Genomic DNA, 22,411 nt, shown 5'->3' with positions numbered 1-22,411 from the left:
CAGATATTTCCAGAATATACCTTGGGTAGTTGTGCATTTAAGAAAACTAAGCCAAAATAATGGGCTCTTATTTGATTAAGTCCATTTGGTATATATTCTAAAAGCTTTCATCTTTCACATGAATTTGCACTATGGTGTTAGTCAAGCATTCGTATTTTTATCTTTCCTAAACAAAAGTTATGTCAAAAGTGTGGGCTAGTGGAAAAAGCACAGAACAAAGGAGTTGGGAGATCAGGGTTCTAATCCTAGTTCTGCCATTTGCCTGTTGTGATGCCATCACATATCCTACCTGTGCTCAGTTTCCTTATTCATTCAGTCATTTATTGAGCGCTTACTGTGTGCAGAGCACTATACTAAATGCTTGGAAAGTACAATTTGGCAACAGAGACAATCCCTACCCAACAACAGGCTCATTCATTCAGTGGTATTTATTGAGTGCTTACTATGTGCAGAGCATTGTACTAAGCACTTGGAATGTACAATTCAGCAACAGATAGAGACAATCCCTGCCCAATAACAGGCTCACAGTCTAAACGGGAGAGACAGACAGCAAAGCAAAACAGAACAAAACAAGACATCATCAAGATAAGGATCATCATCAGGAGAAGGAGCGTGGCTCAGAGGAAAGAGCACGGGCTTTGGAGTCAGAGGTCATGGGTTCGTATCCCAGCCCTGCCACTTGTCGGCTGTGTGACTGTGGGCAAGTCACTTAACTTCTCTGTGCCTCAGTTACCTCATCTGTAAAATGGGGATTAAAACTGTGAGCCCCACGTGGGACAACCTGATTCCCCTGTGTCTACCCCAGCGCTTAGAACAGTCCTCTGCACATAGTAAGCGCTTAAATGCCAACATTATTATTATTATTATAAATAGAATCATGAAGATATACACTTGATTAACAAAATAAATACAGTGCTGAGGGGAAGGGGGAAGAGCAGAGGGTGGGGGGAACGGGTGGAGGAAGAGGGAAAGGAGGGGGCTCAGTCTGGGAAGGCCTCCTGGAGGAGGTGAGCTCTCAGTAGGGCTTTGAAGAGGGACAGAGAGTTTGGCAGAGGTGAGGAGGGAGGGCATTCCAGGACAGCGGGAGGACGTGGGCCAGGGGTCAACGGCGGGACAGGTGCGAATGAGAGACCTTGATGAGGTGAGCGGCAGAGGAGCGGAGTGTGTGGGCTAGGCTGTCGAAGGAGAGAAGGGAGGTGAGGTAGGAGGGGGCCAGGTGATGGAGAGCCTTGAAGCCAAGAGTGAGGAGATTTTGTTTCATGTGAAGGTTGATAGGCAACCACTGAAGGTTTTTGAGGAAGGAAGTGACATGCCCAGAGAGTTTCTGTAGGAAGATGATCCGGGCAGAGGAATGAAGAATAGACTGGAGTTGGGAGAGACAGGAGGAAGGGAGATCAGAGAGGAGGATGACACAATAATCCAGTCGGGCTCACAGTCCAGAAGATGATTGAATGTGCCAGACACTGTTCTAAGTGCTGGCATGGGGTAGATCCAAGATAATCCGGTTGGAGACAGTCCATGATCCACGAAGGGCTCACAGTCTTAATCCCCATTTTATAGATGGAAGGAACCAAGGCACAGAAGTGAAGTGACTTGCTCAAGGCCACACAGCAGGTAAGTGGCAGACCGGGGATTAGAACGCATGACCTTCTGACTTCCAGGCCCATGCTCTGTCCACTAGGCCATACTTCTCCTTGTCCGTTAAATGGAGATTAAATACCTGTTTTGCCGCCCACTTAGACTGGGAGCCCCAAGTGGGACAGAGACTGATTCTAAGCTGATTGTATTGTACAGAGCACTCTGCTTGGTATTTAAGTACATAGTTATATATTATTATTATTCTCAGAAACCAAAAGTGTATAAGACTTTGGAATGTCAAATAAGGTGTGGCCATTCATTCACTCAGTCATTTATTGAGCACTTACTGCGTGCAGAGCACCAAACAAAGCACTTGAGAGAGTACAGTCTACCCTGTTTTTGAGATCCTTCAGTGGTCGAGTTGCAGGTATCAGAAATTTAAAAACGTGTATCTGGACTGTGTTTAGTAATGCATTTTTGAACCAAAATCCTTCAGAAGAAGAAAAATGTTACATTCATGTCACTGAGTAAAGAAAGTGACTGGGACCAAACTGGAACAGTTTCACATAGAACATCATGTGCAGGAGCTTCTAGTAAACTACTCGGTGAGTGCTTGGCCTGATTTTTCCATAATTCAAGTAAAATTTTTGAGATGAGCTCCCAGGCACTGAATACAGTTGCTTTTTTCAGTTAGAACCTCCAATTATCATAATTTTGAACATACCTCGGACCCTCTCAGGACTTTTTGTGAAAGGGTTGTGAGCATTTATTCAGGCTGAAAGAAGATAGCTGATTTTGGTTTGAACAATTTGCGGGATTTCAAAAGACATCCATTAATCCTATTATGCTTTTGATCCCAGCTATGGCTTATTCTAAAAAAAAAACAAAAAAACTGGAAGGGTAGGGGTGGTTGGACTAATAAGGTTTTTGGTAAATTGTGTAGTATGACCACAGCCTAAATAAGGAATTTTTACTACATTTGAGCTAGCTACTTCAAACAGTCCCTTCCTAAAGACCATATCTCTCCTCAACCCTCTTGCAACCCCACCTCTTCCGAGAAGCCTTTTGCAATTAATTTCCAGCGCCCTAATTCATACAAATCTATCAGCTATCTCTAGCTTTTAAGAACTTACTCATATCCACGACCAGCTTGTGTGGGGGTGGGGTGTGTACGTTTGAATGTATTCAAAGAAGCCCGTCGATGGGCAGGGATTGTCTTTGTTGCTGAATTGTACATTCCAAGTGCTTAGTACAGTGCTCTGCACATAGTAAGCGCTCAATAAATACGAATGAATGAATGAATGAATGAATGAATGGTGAAACTCCATTTTACCTATTAGTGCATATGTTACTGAAAAGGACAATTCGAGACCCACCGACCTATCCATGTTTTGCACACAAAAAAATTGTCAATCAATCAATGGTCATGAGCGTTTACTGTATGCAGAGCACTGTACTTTTTGTCCCTTATTGTGTTGTGATGTTTGAAGTTTGCAGCGCCTAGCCCTCTTCTGGCTTTTGCCTCCTTGTTTCTTGCCCTTTACAAAACTTTTGCTCAAAAAGAACTGCTCTTTTCTTGAAGCAATATGCCTTAACTGGTCTATCCTTGGCCATGGACTCCCAGTTTTCAGCTGGGATGGCCTCTGTCTGAAGCTTTGTTTTACTCTGTCTTGAAAACATTACTCTGTCTTGCTTGCTTTCGGTTTCCCAATACCAGGTCTCCTTAAGGCGGTTTTTTGGGGTATTCTGCTGTTGTTTAGTCTCCTCGACTTTTGTATACAGGTCTAGTCAGTTGTAGATTCAGTTACTTATCATGACTACTCTAAATATTTTCTTAAGCCTCTAATTAGTGTAAGCTCATCCTGGGAGGGAATTTGTCACCCCTATGTAGTATTTCCCAAACACTTATTATGGTGCCAGTGAGTACTCAGTAAACACTACTAATATTGGGAGAGTTGGGGAAGGAAACTACAGGGGTTACAACCTTAAGAATAAGGCCAGGTCATTGGCAGGAGACGTATGAAAGATGAAATGATAAATAATTAGAATTATTATGGTGTTTGTTAAGCGCTTACTATGTGCCAAACATTGTTCTAATCCCTGGGGTAGATACAGAGTAATCAATCATTCATTCAATCGGATTTATTGAGCGCTTACTATTTGCAAATCACTGTACTAAGCGCTTGGAGTACAATTCACAGTTTAAACAGGGGAGACAGCAAAACAAAAAAGAAGAAAACAAAACAAGTAGTCTGGCAGTTGGACACAGTCCCCATCCCAAATGGGGCTCACAGTATCAATCCCCATTTTATAGATGAGGTAACTGAGGCACAGAAAAGTAAAGTGGCATGCGCGAGGTCACACAGCGGACAAGTGACGGAGCCATGGCCTCTGACTCCCAAGCCCGTGCTCTCGCCACTAGGCCTGCAACATAAAACAGGGAAAATAAATGCGATGAGCTGTGAGTACTGGGGTTATAAGTGTCAGGCTCCTCCGGGCTCAGAGCCCCTCTGTCACAGCTCCAACCCCAGCCTCAGTCCCAGCTCTGGCCTTTCCAAAATCGGCGGTGGTGCTCTGTTACAGGGCTACAGCTTGGGTCCTGTCCATCTCCACTGGCACAGTTGAAAGTCGGGAAGGCAGAGGGTGGGCAGGGTTCCGACTGTTGATGCAGCAGCTTAGTGGAGTGGAAGTCCAAGGGCACTCTTTATTCCTGTTTGTGTCCTTCCTGGCCCTGCTGGTGCGGAGGACCTGGGGAGTGAGGCCCCAGGGTGGCAGAGAGTTGGAGCAGGGGAGGTTCCCAGCAATGTTGCTTGGCATGGGGCGAGGACTGCTTGGACTGCTTGGACTGCTCCTGCTTGCCAAAACCTTAGCTATTTATATATCTTCTAAATTAAGTGCTATCTACCTGCTAAATATGTCTGACTGCTCTTTAATGGTTCTTGACAGTTTAACCTCATTAATGACAGGGGTGGGTATCAATTGTTTAGAACAAAGGATGACACGAGTTTGTTGGCTCAGTTTCTCTGAGCTGAATTGAATTCCCAGTTCCCACTGGGAAATGGAAATTTATGGTCTGGAGCTGCCCCACACTTGCTGTGTGACCTTGGCCCAGTCACTTGTTCTCTCTGAGCTCTGGTCTCCTGAAAAATGAGAAGAATAGTATGGAAGCAACTCAGGGATCAATTGTTTAGAACAAAGGATGACACTAGTTTATTGGTTAGGATTTTAGATATGACTGGATTAAATTTAGGGCAACTAATATGCTCAGCTATTTTGTCTTCTAAAGGATTTCATATCTCAATGAGAACTATAATTTCGTGAGGCTTCCTTGAAAAATTATTAATATAGAAAGATTTGTTAATCCACAGAGGTATTCAAATCTAGTGTTTCTCTTTTTTAAGCAAGATTGACCTTCAAAGGCAATTTCATTATAGAGAGGAACATAAACATGCCTTTAGCCATGAAAGTTAGACATGAGCTACCCTTCGTAATCTGAAGTCATTCTACTCCAAAACCGTGGTGCCAAATTATCTTTTTCCAGCACACTCAGGTGGGCACTTTAAGTTTTTCCATGGAGTAATTTTTAAAATACACTTACCACACAGCATGGTGTAGTGGTTAGAGCACAGGCCTGGCAGAAAGTCATGGGTTCTAATCCCGCCTCCACTATTTGTCTACTGTGTGGTCTTGGGAAGCCACTTCACTTCTCTCTGCCTCAGTTATCTCATCTGTAAAATGGGGATGAAGACTGTGAGTCCTGGGCAGGACAGGGACTGTGCCCAACTTGATTTGCTTGTATCCACCCCAGCGCTCAGTACAGTGCTTGGCACATCGTGCTTAACAAATACCATAATTAGTATTATTTACTTATTAATTATGTCATATATTAACTACTTACTATGAACAAAACACTAGGATGGAGTCAAGATCATATAGGACTCGGTCCTGGTCTCCCAAGGGCCTCACAGTCTAATTTATTCCCATTTAGCAGATCAAGAAATAGAGACTCAGAAAGGTTAAGTGACTTGCCTGAGGTCACATGACAGACCAGCAAGCTGGGGCAATCAGTCAATCAATCAACCATATTTATCGAGTGCTTACTATGTGCAGAGCACTGTACTAAGTACTTGGGAGAGTACAATATATCAGAGTTTGGAGGCACGTTGTTCCTTGCCCACAGTGCTAGAAGCCAGGTCTCCTGACTTATCATGTGCTCTTTCCATTAGTCCATGCTGTCTCCCTACACATAATATAAACGGAAGTTGAACTGAAGAATAAAAACTGTAGATAGTTCTGTAAGAGGAGATATTTACCTTACAGGCGGAAGGACTGTAAGCTCTTGGTGGGCAGGGAATGTGTCTATTGTCATATTGTATTCTCCCAAGCACTTAGTACAGTGCTCTGCACACAGTAAGTTCTCAATAAATACACCTGAATGAATGAATTAATTAATGTTATTAGAGTTCAAAGTGATATTATGGTTCCCAATATGTTGCATCGAAGTGACTGACTTTCACTGTGTATTCTGCTCAGCATTTGGGTTAGTGCAGGAACTTAATAAACACAGTTCTACTGATATTCATAGTGTAAAATAGTGGCAGAGCTTGCTTTGTGAGGTAACAGGAGCATGCAATCCCTTTAACTGGAGAATAACAGATCTTCGACCTTTTTTTAAGATGTCCTCTTCCTAAGGTAAGATAGCTTTCACCATTTTAGTCTTGAATCTGCTTTATCCAGTTTACTTGTATATCCTTGACCCTTAAACCATGAGGCATTTTACAAATTTGGAAGTCACATCATTCAACTCTGATATAAGCTTTTTGTGGGCAGAGAACATATCTATCAGCTAATTTATCTACCGTCCCAAGTGCTTTGTTCTGTGCTCTGCACATAGTAAGTGCTCAATAAATACCAATGATTTGAGTGATGGAAATGTGGGGGCCCCAGTTTAATTTTACTTAAAAATCTATTTGATTTGACCAAGAGTTGGCACCTGTAATTTTAACCAAGGAAGAATCAGTTGTCCAAAACTACGTTATGTGTCCTGCTTGAAAAGGCCATAATTAGTCATGAGAAAACAGAAACCTAGTCGTTTGATATTATTTTATTTATAAAGTAAATATGTATGGATCAGTTGTCCCTCATCTTTATAAAAATGAAAGCCCATGCCAGAAAAAGTTACCAAATGCTAATCCCAAGATGCCCAGTGGGTCTTTTCTGGTAAAACTATTCCAGTGTAAGATCCTAGTTAGACCAAGGTGGACAAATCGGGAAATAATTTTCAGACTTAATACTGCCTTCCACCAAATTCTATATCCTCTCCAAATCTATGGGCTGCAAAGCAGGGAATTTATAATCACTTCAAGACAGTCTGTTCCCTACCCGTTTATTCTAAAAGTATATTAATTTCTATCTGGTGATTTGGGGGAGATTGTTTTCACCCTAGAAAACTTAATGGGAGTCAAACCCTGGACACTGAATTGTCCTGAGATCACTTTCTTCCTTATTCTTTATCATTTGGATTTTAGCATTGCAGAGGTGGTTTTAATTATAGCAGTGGCAATGGGTGTAAAATTTTATCAGTTTTCCTCTTTATTTTCTTTTTCTAAGAAGGAAAATAATTCTAGGTCATTCTTGACCATCAATTGCCTGTGTGTCAGTACCAGAGCAGTAAACAATGGTGATTCCATTAGTATAAGCTCTAAAGCCCAGGGGGCAAACTGGTTTCATAAGAACATTTTTGGAAGGCTTGTTCATTGATTTCATCTGACAACTTGGAGAGGAGTAACTTGAGACTTTACATTCTAAATTAGCCTAATGTGTTATGTGTGGAGGCTCACATTGCAGGTGCAGTTTTATTAATAGTATTTCTACATCACCTAAATCAATTTCAGCTCTTTTAGCCAGATTTTTCCATTTATATCTACTGTTTGCTGAAGGATTTCAGATCCTATCATACAGCTGGAGCATTTTAAAGTTCCTACACTTCCCTCTAAGCTTATAGCCAAACTTCAGATGCCTCCTAGTGTTCACTGTGTAACAAAAATGCCTGTCCCCAGTGTCTCAAAACCTTCAAGCACCCTCTTCCCCGGTGCTGTATTTGACATCTGATGTCTTGTGGTAACTGGAAAGATAAGGGCCTTCAAGGTGCTTCAAGTCAAGAGACGTACATTATGTGAATTCGGGCCTGGAACAAGCCTGTGGAATCTCCAAATGTGCCTCAGGAGCTGAGATGTGAAATCCTATGCTATAGTTAATAATGTGGGATCCGTTTTCCATAGACATAAATGTAATTTCTTAGTTTTCTGTTCCAGAACCAACCCCAACATGACGAACAAGCCTGAAATTCACCGATTTGAAAGTAGTGTGGGGAGTCACTGGTGGGCATGAACTGTCTTCCCTGCAGCGAATGGACTAAAAATCAGGAGAGACTGATAAATTCTGGCTACATCAGGAATTAGTGCATGAAATTTTTCCAGATTTTGGGTACTGTGGTCATTTGGAAATGGACGTACACCTGTACTGAAAGACCATTTTCATTGCCTGCCTGTAGGCATCCTCGTCAACTTGGGAAAATGGTATGATGTTTGAAAATTTGACCCCATGAATTTTTCAAAGAAGGGATTGATGGGGGAAAAAAATACAAAATTGTTGACACCTATTTTCTGTCATTAAATGGTGTCTCTTTCAAGTATGAAGTTTACAAACTCCCATCTAAATTTTTGCTAAATTTTAGGTTTGTGACTGACATATATCCCTTTTATCTGTAAAAACTACAGTGTAGTCATTCATTCGGTCATATTTATTGAGCACTTACTATGTACAGAGCACTGTAATAAGTGCTTGGAAGGTAGAGTTCAGCAATAAAGAGAGACAATCCCTGCCCACACTGATCTCATCCTGGTCTTTGCCTTGCCTTGTCTTCCAAACTTCCCAAACAGTGTGGGCTACAAATCAAAAACCAAGAACCAGACTAGATTCTCCTCAGCAGTCCCAACAACCTAATGGTGTGAGCCATCCTGTGCTCCTGGTAAGTTGAGTTGGGAACCCCCAGGGAATACTTTCCACTTTCACTCTCCACAGTCACAAGCATGACGGGGTCAGTCCCTGCCCTATGTTCTGTCAGCATTGTTACCAGTCTTCTAGCAGTCAATTAATGGTATTTATTGAGTGCTTACTACCCCTCTAGGCTGTCAGCTCCTTGTGTGCAGGGAGTGTGTCTGTTATATGGTTATATTATACTCTCCCAACTGCTTAGTACAGTGCTGTGCACACAGCAAACACTAGGTAAATATGACGGACTGGCAGAGCACCGCACTATATGCTCGGGAAAGAGTTGGTAGACATGATCTCATTCATTCATTCATTCGTATTTATTAAGCGCTTAGTGTACTAAGCGCTTAGAGAAGTACAATGCGACAATAAACAGTGACATGCCCTGCCCACAACGAGCTAACAGTGGAGAGGGGAACTGTCCACAGGGAGCTTTACAGGGGGAGACAGGTATTAAAATAAATTACAAATAGGGGAAGAGAATCAAAGAGTAAAAAGATGTGAACATACATGCTGTGGAGCTGGGGTGAATGCCACAGTGCTTAAGGGGTACACACTACAAAGACAGTGCAGAGGAGAGAGGGGATGAGAAAGGAGGGCTTAGTTAGGGAAACCCTCTTGGGGAATGACAGCAACATCAGTGGCAATTTATATTAATAATAATAATAATTATAGTATTTGTTAAGTGCTTACTATGTGCCAAGCACTGTTCTTTGTATATATTTTTATTACCCTATTTATTTTGTTAATGAGATGTACATTCCCTTGATTCTATTTATCGTGATTATGTTGTCTTGTTTTTGTCCATCTGTCTCCACCGATTAAACTGTAAGTCTGTCATTGGGGAGGGATTGTCTCTATCTGTTGCCAAATTGTATATTCCAAACGATTAGTACAGTGCTCTGCACATAGGAAGCGCTCAATAAATACTATTGAATGAATGAATGTTCTAAGTGCTGGGGTAGTTACAAGGTAATCAGATTGTCCCATGTGGGACTCACAGTCTTCATCCCCATTTTTCAGATGAAGTAACTGAGGCACAGAGAAGTTAAGTGACTTGCCCAAGGTCGCACAGCAGACATGTGGCAGAGCCAGGATTAGAACCAACGTCGTCTGACTCCCAAGTCGTTTCCATTAAGCCACGCTGGCACAGAGTGCCTATTTGGGCATAACAGGAATGTGCCTTATAGGCCTGCGTACCCCTGTTTCTCCTCAAGAGGGGAACAGAACTTATTGTTCTTTTAATTTTGCTCAAACTATGAGAATTGCTTTGTGCAAGAACTGTTGAGAAGCTAATTTGTTCCAGTGTCTTTCCACTAAGCAAGAAAACATTTTTCTGTCCAGAAATAACCCTGAAGGAAAAGATTAGTAATAAATTTTCAACATTTCCCCTGAAATCCCATATTTAATTTTCTCTGATTCTTGGGTAATTTTTGTTTTGTTAAAGAGGAAGCTTTATTGCTCAAAAAGCAGGCCCCACTGGGAGTGCAACCAGTCCACTGGTTAATCAGTATCTCAAAGAAACAATTTACCTCTGTAAAAGCCTTTCAATTCACTAAAAGGCTTCCAATTCACACCACTCTGCAGCCTCCAGTTTCCTTAAACTGATTCTTCACTTTAAAAAAAGTAATCTATTAATCCTATTCTCCAAATTGACCTTTGGATCTATATTCTCTTCAAAGACTGGAACTGAACTGTCAGATGATTTCCATATTTTGTGGAGATTTCATCTTTGGTGAGTGAAGATGCCTAACTTCTACCCAAAAAAAAGCATTTTAGGTGTACAGGAAATAAGTGAAAGGGATGATTTCATTTCAGAGATTAAGTGGGAAAAAAAAAAATTTCCCTGGAAGAATTGGTTTCAAGTGAGCTGGTCTATCTCTTTGTAACATGGTGTAATCTGGGCCGGCTTTAGCCCAGAATCAGTGGAGAGAGACCCAAGGGCCATGGTCACCATGTCTGCTGCTGAGATGATAATGATGATGATTATGATATTTGTTAATAATAATAATTGTATTTGTAAAGTGTTTACTATGTGCCAAACACTGTACTAAGCACTGGGGTAACTACAAAATAATCAGATTGGACACTGTCCCTGTCCCACATGGGGCTCACGATCTTAATCCCCATTTTATTCGTGAAATAACTGAGGCACAGAGAAGTTAAGTAGTAATTATGGTATTTGTTAAGCACTTTCTATATGCCAGGCACTGTACTAAGCACTGGACTTCCCCAAGGTCACAGAGCAGACATGTGGCAGAGCCAGGATTTGAATCCCGGCTCTGCCACTTGTCAGCTGTGTGACTGTGGGCAAGTCACTTAACTTCTCTGTGCCTCAGTTACCTCATCTGGAAAATGGGGATTAAGATGTGAGCCTCAAGTGGGACAACCTGATTACCCGGTATCTACCCCGGTGCTTAGAACAGTGTTCTGCACACAGTAAGCGCTTAACAAATACCAACATTATTATTATTATTCCATGTCCTCTGATTCCCAGGCCCAAGTTTTTTCCCCTTGGCCACGCTGCTTCTCTCTTAAGCCCTTATTGTGTCAAGCATTGTTCTAAGAGTAGGTCAAGTCAATCAGATCAAACCCAGATGGCAAACCACGAACCCATATGAGGCTCAAAGTCAATTTAGGAGGGAGAACTGACATTGAATCCTCATTTTATTCATTTATTCATTCATTTACAATTCATTGTTAATGAATTGTACATCGCCTTGATTCTATTTAGTCGCCATTGTTTTTACGAGATGTTCTTCCCCTTGACTCTGTTTATTGCCATTGTTCTTGTCTGTCCGTCTCCCCCGATTAGACTGTAAGCCCGTCAAATGGCAGGGACTGTCTCTATCTGTTGCCGACTTGTTCATCCCAAGTGCTTAGTACAGTGCTCTGCACATAGTAAGCGCTCAATAAATACTATTGAATAAATGAATGAATGAATTTTACAGATGAGGAAACTGAGTCCCGGGGAAGTGAAATGACTTGACTTAGGTCCCACAGCAAGCAAGTGACAGAGCAGGGATGAGAACCCAGCTCCTCTGACTCCCACGACTGTGCTCTTTCCCCTAGACCACTACTTCTCAAGGTTTAAGATTTACAGTTTACAGCAGAGACCTGAGGCAATAAGAACTAAGTTGGAAGAGGGAAAAAACAGATGCTTCCATTCCGGCTCATTCTATCCCTCTCCTCCCCCGCATTATTAGAGAAGCAGCGTGGCCTAGTGGCCTTCCTGGTCCTGGAAGTCAGAAAGACCTGGGCTCTAATCCTGAGTCTGACACTTGTCTGCTGTGTGACCTTGGGCAAGACAATTCACTTCTCTATGCTTCAATTCCCTCATCTGTAAAATGGGGACTAAAACTGAGGCCTATATGAGATAGGGACTGTGTCCAACCCAATTATCTTGTAGCCACCCCAGCGCTTAGAACAGTGCCTGGCACATAGTAAGCACTTAACAAATACCATAATTATTATTATTATTATTACTACTACTATTACGGCTGGAAGGAGTCGGGACAGGCATCAGGAGAGGTGTTGTTTTTTTCAGGATATCTGCATCTCTCCCAGGAAATGAAATTCTAAACATAAGAATAACAACAACAAAATGCCCTTACTAGGTCAGACCAATGACCTAATCCACCAATTTGTCTGTGATGTGGCCCCAAAAGATACTTGATGGAATAATGGTTGTAGTCCTTGGTCTTTTTCCTAATAGAAATTTAGGAAGGCACCACCTGAAATCTCTAACTTTTCCTCTGGGAACCTATTATGGATCTCTCTTCCATGAGTTTATCCAAGGCCTTATTGAATCTTTTAATATTTTCAGCCTGCATAATTCCCTATTGTAACAAATTCTCTGTGTTTACTACCCACTGGGAGAAAAAAGTTTCCATTTATTTTGAACTTACCACCTTCAAGCTTCAGCGAGTGTGCCTTTGTCCTGGTGGTGCAGGATTTAATGAACAACAATTCCATGTTTGCCCTGACTACATCTTTCATGGTTTTGTAAACTTCAATCATGTTCTCTCTCAGTTTTCCTCTCTTCACATTGAAGAGGCCCAGTATTCTTGGTCTATCCTCATCTAGATGATGCTCCATTCTCCCTTTTTTCTTCCCAGTACCTCCTGGAAAATCTAGAGAATAGTATTTGAAATGGATTTGGACAGGGGGGTTTGTTAACCAGTTATTTTCTAGCTCCACAAAAGAATGGACTTCAATTGCACAAGAGAAAGTCTGGTTGGATATGATTGCATATACTAGGTTTCAGGGTTATTAAACTATGGAACAAATTGCCAACAGATGTTGTGAAATTTTCTTCCTAAATTTTTGTTTTTGTTTTTGCTTTTTTTAAGGGATGATCAACAGATGGCCTGAATGATTTGGGCATAGGACTGTCTGGAGGCAGGGGACTGAACTGCATGACTTCTTTTTCCAGCTCTACAATTTTCTCTGAAAAACTAAAGATCACACATTTGATGTTTATCACGAGCTTTTCTTACAATGGAAGGGTGGATATTTATGTTTTGTCTGCCAAACAAGAGATATTACAAAACCACAAAATCTATTCTCTGCTATCTAAATGGAAGCACATTTTCTGAAATTTGGCCCTTTGCTAGTGAGAAAGAACCCAAATCCTAGAAAAAAGACACAAACTGAGGAAACAAATTACATGGTCAATTAAACCTGGAGTTTGAGAAAACAGAATTATTTCACTTCAGATGGTATTAAATGGTTACGGGGTACTGAAATAAAGCAAAATTGGCAAAGGATGAGCTTATATCAAAGTTTTTAAAGTGTAATAACAGATGAAGAGTGCTCAGTGCTTAGAACCGTGCTTGGCACATAGTAAGCACTTCCTGGTCCTACCATAATTATTATGATGATGATGATGAAAGCACTCTGGGTAACTTTGAGTGCATAGTCCCCCTGTAGACTGTAAACTCACTGTGGGCAGGGAATGTCTGTTATATTGTGCCGTACTCTACCAAGTGCTTAGTACAGTGCTCTGCGCATAGTAAGCACTCAGTAGACATGGTAAATTGAGTGACTGAGGAAAATGTTAGCTTGTCTAGCTACTGATTAATACTTTCCACCAACCAAATGTCTCAACATGAAGTTAGGAAAGTGAGACAGTTCTGCAACCCAACTGGGGAAATACTGAAGGTGTTGAATAGTGTTTGTTAGGGGGATATTACAACTCAGGGTAAAATATCAACTACTCAGCTACTGCAGTGGTCCCCTGGCTTCTCTTCTGAAAGCTGAGGGAGCAGCAGGGAACACTGAGGAGTCAGGAAAGATCAAGTTGTCCCTCAGTGGGGTACTGTACGACTCCTCTTCACCTTCCTGGACAGCAGCAGGGTACGCTGAAGGAAGAAGAAGACAACTATATTCCTATAACAACTCCACCCCTGCAAGCCCCACTGTGATCGCCACCTCTCCTTTTAACTCGCAGTCCAATGTAAGAGCTCCAGCCATATGAAACATGGGAAAAGTTTTATGTTTTAAGTAAAAGATATAAAAAGGTAGGTGGTAAGAGAGTAGGGCTTTTTTCCAGGATTCTGAATTCTCAGGAAAAGATGTTGAAACCATCCTGATATAAAAAGAACCAAGCAATTGTTCCTTTTTAAAAGGCACTAATTAGTAATCTGAGAATGCTAACATCTCATTTGGATCACAAGCCTCTTAAAAAGAGCATTTAGTGTACCCATCTAATGTTTAAGTGGATTGCCCTCTCACTGGGTAAGGCACTCAAATCACCTCTCTCCCTTCTTATCCTCACTCTTTGTTCACTGCAACACAGCTTGCAAGCTTCATTCCTCCCAAGCCAATTTCCTCGCTGTGCCTCATTTTCATCTCTCTTGCTATTGACCTCTGGCTAACACCCTCCCTCTTTCCTGGAACTCCCTTCTCTTTCACATCTGGCTAACCACTGCTCTCCCAATTTTAAAAGTCCTTCGAAATTCACACCTCCCGCAGGAAGCCTTCTCCAGTGGAAAGACCACGGGCTTAGTCATCGGTTCTGATCCGGGCTCCGCCACTTGTCAGCCGTGTGACTTAGGGCAAGTCACTTTACTTCTCTGGGCCTCAGTTACCTCATCTGTAAAGTGGGGATTAAGAATGTGAGCCCCTCGGGGGACAACCTGAAAACCTTGTGTCTCCCCCAGTGCTTAGAACAGTGCTTGGCGCGTAGTAAGCACTTAACAAATACCATCATTATTATTATTATTTCCATGAACAGGAAGGCATTCGGTCATTTATTCAGTGTGGCTCTCAGTGGAAAGAGCACGGGCTTGGGAACCAGAGGTCATGGGTTTGAATCCCGGCTCTGCCCCCTGTCAGCTGTGTGTGGGCAAGTCACTTTACTTCTCTGTGCCTCAGTTCCCTCATCTGTAAAATGGGGCTGAAGACTGTGAGCCTCATGTGGGACAACCTGATTACCTTGTATCTATCCCAGAGCTTAGAACAGTGCTCTGCACATAGTAAGCGCTTAACAAATACCAACATTATTATTATTATTATTATTCATTTGTATTTATTGAGCGCTTACTGTGTGCAGAGCATCGTACTAAGTGCTTGGAAAACTATGATCACCAATAAACAGTGACATTCCCAATCTCTAGGGGGTAGCGTGCTAACTGGATTTTGCCCTTAAGTCCACCTGTTGCTGCTACTGAGGCAGCCCTATTTCCCAAGGTGGGTAACCTGAGGGCTTGCTCTGCCTCACTGGTACCTTGGGTCACACATCCCCCTTTGGAGGTGGAAGTCCCACTCAGCCAGCAGAATTATAGGCTAGTCTCCCAGGCTGAAGAGAGGCTAACTACCACAGGAACTGTGTCCAGCCCAATTAACTTGTAATAATAGTTATAATAATAATGTTGGTTTTTGTTAAGCGCTTACTATGTGCAGAGCACTGTTCTAAGCGCTGGGGGACATACAGGGTAATCAGGTTGTCCCACATGAGGCTCACAGCTAATCCCCATTTTACAGATGAGGTAACTGAGGCACAGAGAAGTGAAGTGACTTGCCCACAGTCACACAGCTGACAAGTGGCAGAGCCGGGAGTCGAACCCATGACCTCTGACTCTCAAGCCCAGGCTCTTTCCACTGAGCCACGCTGCTTCCCCTGTACCCATCCCAGTGCTTAGTATGTACCTGACACACAGTAAATGCTTATTAGTAATAATGATAACAATAATAATAGTATTTGTTAAGTGCTCACTATATTAAGCGCTGTGGTAGATACAAGCAAATCGGGTGAGACACAGTTTCTGTCTCACAGTGGGCTCACAGTCTTCATCCCCATTTTACAGATGAGGTAACTGAGGTCCAGAGAAATGAAGTGACTTGCCCAAAATGACACAGCAGACAAATGGCAGAAACAGGATTAGAACATAGATCCTTCCGACTCCCAGGCCTGTACTCTATCCACTAGGCCACAGTACTTCTCACGCTGCTTCTACTTCCCGTGGCAGTTGAGGCCCGGGCACTGGTTCTGAGAGCTCTTCTTCCTCTTTTTCTTAGAGAATGGGTGCTCACCCACATTTGGCTCCACAGAATTTCCAAGGCAATTGTTCCAAACCAGCTATGGGGCCTGCCCTTCGTCTCCCCTGGGGGGTTGCGGGTGCCTGGGCACTGGCTCAGCCTAACATGCTGAATTAAGACCAGTTGTCCATAATGGTGATAAATAACAATACTGATAATTGTGGTAGTTATTGATGAACAACATAGAGTGTCCCCCCCACTCCTCTCTCTCCCTCAACCCAGTGTCTCCTGCCTCTCAATCAATCATATTTATTGAGCACTTGGGTGCAGAGTACTACACTAAGCGCTCAAGAGAGTACAGTACAGAGGCAGAGTTGGTAGACACGTTTCTTGTCCACTCTCCTGGAAGTTGCTGTAATCCTCTCCCATGAGCCCTTACTCCTTCCCCCGCTTCTCTTTCCTATTTTTCCCTCTTCCCTAAAATAGCTACAGGCCCCCCCACCCCCACCCCACCCCTCGGTTCAGTGCTCCTCTCTCCAAGGGAGCTGCTAGGAACTTCAGCTCGAGGCCAAAGACAAGTTTTCTACTGGGGCACATGGGTCAGCTTCCTCCCAGTCCTCCTTCCTAAGCACCCGACGAAGAGTCAGCCACCTATGCTGCCCTGGCTGGACTCACACCAACCAAAGCTGACGATTCTTGACTTCCAGAATCAGCAGCAGCAGCTACAACAACAAACAGGTCTTGAGGCACGCCATTGTGCGGGACACAACTTTTTTATGGTATTTGTTAAGTGTTTACTACGTGTCAGGATTCATACCAAGCGCTGGCGTAGAATCAAGCTAATCAGGTTGGACATAGTTCACATCCCACATGGGGCCCACAGTCCTAATCCCCATTTTACAGATGAGGTAAGTAAAGCACAGAGAAGTTAAGTGATTCGCCCAAGGTCACACAGCAGACAAGTGTCAGAAATAGGATTAGAACCTAGGTCCTGCTGATTCTTAGGTCCTGGCTCTTTCCACTAGGTCATGCTGCTTCTAGGCATGTTAAATGACTCTTTTAGTGACTTGATAAAGAACAGAAATGGTTCCTTGCCCTCAAGGAGTTGACCATCTAATAGAAGAGATAGAATAGATGCACAGAAGCAGCGTGGCTCAGTGGAAAGAGCACGGGCTTTGGAGTCAGGGCTCATGAGTTCGAATCCCAGCTCTGCCACTTGTCAGCTGTGTGACTGTGGGCAAGTCACTTAACTTATCTGTACCTCAGTTCCCTCATCTGTAAAATGGGGATTAAGACTGTGAGCCCCACGTGGGACAACCTGATTCCCCTGTGTCTACCCCAGCGCTTAGAACAGCGCTCGGCACATAGTAAGCGCTTAACAAATACCAACATTATTATTATTACAGTCAAGCAATATTGTTCACATATTAATAATATTGACTTCACCCAGCCCTCATCCCCATAACACCTATCTGGAACCTATTAATTTATATTAATATCTGTCTCGCCCTCTAGACTGTAAGGTTGTTTTGGGCAGGGAATGCATCTTCCAACTCTGCTGTAGTGTAGTCTCCTGAGCGCTTAGCACAGTGCTCTGGCATATAGCAAGTGCTCAATAAATACCACTGACTGATAAGCTTATTTTGTGCAGATAATGTGTCTACCAAATCTGTTGAAATGAACTCTCCCAAATGCTTAATACAGTGCTCTGCACACAGTCCTAGCTCCTCAGTTCAAACTTCAGACTCAATCCTACCCTTAACTGTCATCTGAGTGGGGAAATTTTTTATTCATTCATTCATTCATTCATTCAATCGTATTTATTGAGCGTTTACTGTGTGCAGAGCACTGTACTAAGTGCTTGGAAAGTACAATTCAGCCACAGATAGGGAAAATACCTGCCCACAATGGGCTCACAATCTAGAAGGAGGGAGACAGACATCAAAACAAGTAAACAGGCATCAACAGCATCAATACAAATAGCATAGATACATACACATCATTAATAAAATTAATAGATTTATAAATATTTACACAAATGCTGTGGGGTGGTGGGGTAGAGCAGAGAGAGCAAGTGGGGGAGAGGGGAGATAGGGGAGGGGGGAGCAGAGGCAAAAGGGGGTTTAGTTCAGGAAGACCTCTTGGAGGAGGCAAGCTTTCAGTAGGGCTTTGAAGGGGGAAAGTGTGCTAGTTTGGCAGATTTGAGGAGGGAGGGCATTCCAGGCCAGAGGTAGGACGTGGGCCAGGGGCACATGGCGGGACAGGTGAGAACGAGGCACAGTAAAGAGGTTAGCAGCAGAAGAGTGGAGTGTGCAGGCTGAGCCGTAGAAGGAGAGAAGAGAGGTGAGGTAGGAGGAGGGGGCAAGGTGATGAAAAGCTTTGAAGCCAATAGTGAGGAGTTTTTGCTTGTTACGTAGGATGATAGGCAACCACTGGAGATTTTGGAGGAGGGTGGTGACATGCCCAGAACGTTTCTATAGAAAAATAATCCAGGACTCAGAGTGAAGTATGGACTGAAGTGGGGAGAGACAGGAAGTTGGGAGATCAGAAAGGAGGCTGATACAGTAATCCAGTCGGGATATTATGAGTGATTGTGCTAACGTGGTAGCGGTTTGGATGGAGAGGAAAAGGCAAATCTTGACGATGTTATGAAGGTGAGACCGGCAGGTTTTGGTGATGGATTGGATGTGTGGGGTGAATGAGAAAGCGGAGTCAAGGATGACTCCAAGGTTGCGGGCTCGTGAGGCGGGAAGGATGGTAGTGCCATCCACAGTGACGGGGAAAGTCAGGGAGAGGACAGGGTGTTTAATAACCAAGGGCTGATCTTGGCTTTTAGAAAAAGCACTTGAAGTTTTAAAATGTCATTCAACTCCAGTTGTCACTCTCTCATTTGAAACCTAACAGTGAAAAATAGCTAATATTCCCTGGATGTGGAATCATGGGAGACATCTGAATATGGGCTGCTGTTTCCAAAATCACACATAAAATTTCTCCCAAGAGAAGTCCACGTAATCTTCCAATTGGCACTTTACCACTCAAATGGACTCATACGAAGCCACGAACCTGTCTGATTCAGAAAAATGCAATTAGGGGTCTGGAGAGGATCCAGCAGAATGTAAACAGCACATGGTTTGGGGAAAATGGGGTTAAAAGCTCAATCTCAACATCCCCCTTTTTTTGTGGTTCGGAAATGTATTAAGAGGAAATGTCAGTTGCCAGAACAATAACAACAGGGGAAAACTGCAGGGGGCAACTGCGGGCTACAGCCGACACAATTACTGAGATGGGGCTCCAACGAGAGGCACTGGAAGTATCAGGCCAAGTGTCTCTCAACTCTGAGGCTCACCATGTAGAAATAAATGCAAACTGGCAGGCACGTCCATCAGCAGAACCCACCACCTGCCGTGGATTCAAAGAATAATAACCGAGGTTAAAGATTTTGCAAGGAACAATTGGTCCGAGGCTGTTCCAGTCCCTTTACATTTAGACCAAAACTGGAAAAGCCCAACTCTTTTTAGTGATTTGATTTACTTTTAATTCCTGAGCTGCTGGGCCTCTTTGTGTCCTTCCCTATTACCTAATGGTTTTTCCATTATGCCCGGGTGCTACCTGTCAGCAAGAGGAGACTTTTTTTAACTTCTTTGAGTGGTTTTAATGAAATGGGATGTTACTGGGCCCAGATGGGCTTCCAGATCGACATTCCCCCACAAGAGTTTGGGAAGAGGGGAGAAGCAAGCAAGGAAGTGGCCCATTTGGGCTGAAAGGGACTGGACTCAGGGCTACAGAGTCATTGGCTCTAAAGCACTCAATCATCTTGCCCCCTCCCACCTTACCTCTCAGCTTTCTTACTCCAACCCAACTCGCACACTTCGCTCCTCTAATGCCATCCTACTCATTGTACCTTGATCTCATCTATCTCACCGCCAACCTCTCGCCCATATCTTGCCTCTGGCCTGGAACGCCCTCCCTCCTCAAATCCGACAGAAAATTACTCTCCCTCATTTTGAAGCCTATTGAAGGCACATCTTCTCCAGAAGGCCTCCCCCAACTAGGCCCTCACTTGCCTCTCTTCCACTCCCTTTTGCCTCACCCTTGCACTTAGATTTGCACCCATTATTCACCCCTCTCTCAGCCCCACAACACTCATGTACATATCCGTAATTCATCTATTTACATTAATGTCTGCCTCCCCCTCTAGACTGTAAACCCACTTTGGGTAGGGAACACTTAGTACAGTGCTCTGCACACAATAAGCACTCAACAAATTTGATTGATGGATTGATAGAACCTCTCTGGAGGTTGGGGGTGCTCCCGGCTGCTGAGTCTGAGGGACAGACCCCTGCCATTGTGCCACACTGGGGAGCTGGTGAAGCAACATCTCTAGCCACATCCCTCATGGAGAAGCAGTGTGGCCTCATGGAAAGAGCACAGGCCTGGAAGTCACAGGATTTGGATTCTAATCCCAGCTCTACCATTTGTCTGCTGTGGGACCTTGGACAGGTCATTTTACTTCTCTGGGCCTTCATTCCCCGATCTGCAAAATGAGGATTCAATACTTCTTCTCCCTCCTATTTAGACTGTGAGCCCCAGGTGTAACTTATTTTGTATCTACTCCAGCGCTTAGTACAGTATGTGGCACCTAGTAAGTGCTTAACAAATGCCATAATTATTAGTATCATTATGCCCTGTCCCTCCAAGATGCTGTCCCCAGGTGGCAGGCCTAGAACCAGGCAGTGGGAGTGGAGGAGGGGATAGGGAGTGAAAAGAGACAGTTCCACTCAGCCCTCCCAGCCCTTCCCCGAGGCTTTTGCTTATTAATTGTTAATTGCATCTCAGCATTCAAACTCAGTGGAAACACATTTGCATAGGTGTAGCAGCTGGGGACCCCTTAGAGGTGAAGTATGTTCTGATGGATACCTTAACATATGTTCTTCAATTGTACCTGTTTACCACAGATAATAAAGGAAATAGCCAAGAAATACACCGAAGATTAATGTTCGGAAGACTCACTTTGAAGAGCCTGGAAAAGTCATGAAATGTGCCGATGTAACTATTGCCACAAAAATACAAATTGTCAACTCTATGGTGTTTACAGTGACAACGTATGTATCTGAAAGCTGGACAGTGAATAAACAGGATAGAAAGAACTTCAATTCTTTTGAAATGTGGTGTTGGAGAAGTCTTTTGCGAATACCATGGACTGCCTGAAAGACAAACAAATGGATTTTAGAGCAAATTAAACCAAAGTGGTCTTTGGAAGGCCAAATGACTCGCCTTTAATTAGCGTATTTTGGACACATAATCAGGAGGACTAATTCTCTGGAGAAGATACTAATGCTAGGAAAAGTCCAGGGAACACGTGGAAGAGTCAAACCAGGAGCTAGATGGATAGAGACCATAACAACGATAATGGAAGAACCATTAGAAAGGTTGCAGATTATGGCAGAGGACAGGACATTCTGAAGAAAGTATATCCATGGAGTTGCTATGAATAGAAAATGACTTGTTGGCACATAATAATAATGATAATAATAATAATAGTAATAACCGCACATTTTACAAACGGATGATGCCTTTCAACTCCTTTTTGTGAATTTGCTAATGCATTTGCTTTTGAAAATTTGTCTCAAGACTTCCCCAATACTGTCCGACGTGATAAACATCCTCTGCTGCCTTGGTCTCGGGAGTTCCAGGGAAGTGAGGGGTCTTGGGGTGTGGAGAGCTCTGAGAGCCCTCTGAAATCCCTTGGCTGCTCTAACCCCTCCAACTCTCATCTGTTAAAAAATAGGGACTGGGACCCCATCCCAGCCTGCCCGAATTTGGAATGGCAAATTGAGGGAATTCTATGGAAAGAGCTTAGTATCTTTGGAGGAGAGGGCTTATAGAAATCCAGGTCAAAAGATCCTCCTAATACTTTTCTCCCTATAATAAATAACAATAATAATGGTATTGATTTGGTGCTTACTATCTATCAATCGACCAGTCAGTGGTATTTATTGAGTGCTTACCGTGTGCAGAGCACGGCACTAAGCACTTGGAAGAAGACAACAGAGTTGGTAGACATGTTCTCTGCTTACAATAGACTCAGAGCCCACAGTGGGAGATAGACATCAGTTCAAATAAATAAACTATGGATCTGTACAAAAGTGTTGTGGGGCTGAGGGTGGGGTGAATATTAAGTGTTTTAGGGGGACAGATCCAAGTGCAGAGTTGATGCTAAAGGGAGAGGGAGTCAGGGAAAAGAGGGCTTAACTGGGGAAGGCCTCTTGGAGATATGACCGCAATAAAGTTTTGAAGA

Source organism: Ornithorhynchus anatinus, chromosome 3, assembly GCF_004115215.2.
Source record: "Ornithorhynchus anatinus isolate Pmale09 chromosome 3, mOrnAna1.pri.v4, whole genome shotgun sequence".
In the NCBI taxonomy this organism is placed as follows: domain Eukaryota; kingdom Metazoa; phylum Chordata; class Mammalia; order Monotremata; family Ornithorhynchidae; genus Ornithorhynchus; species Ornithorhynchus anatinus.
The sequence above is the reverse complement of the archived record's forward strand: the minus strand, read 5'-3'. Positions refer to the sequence as shown.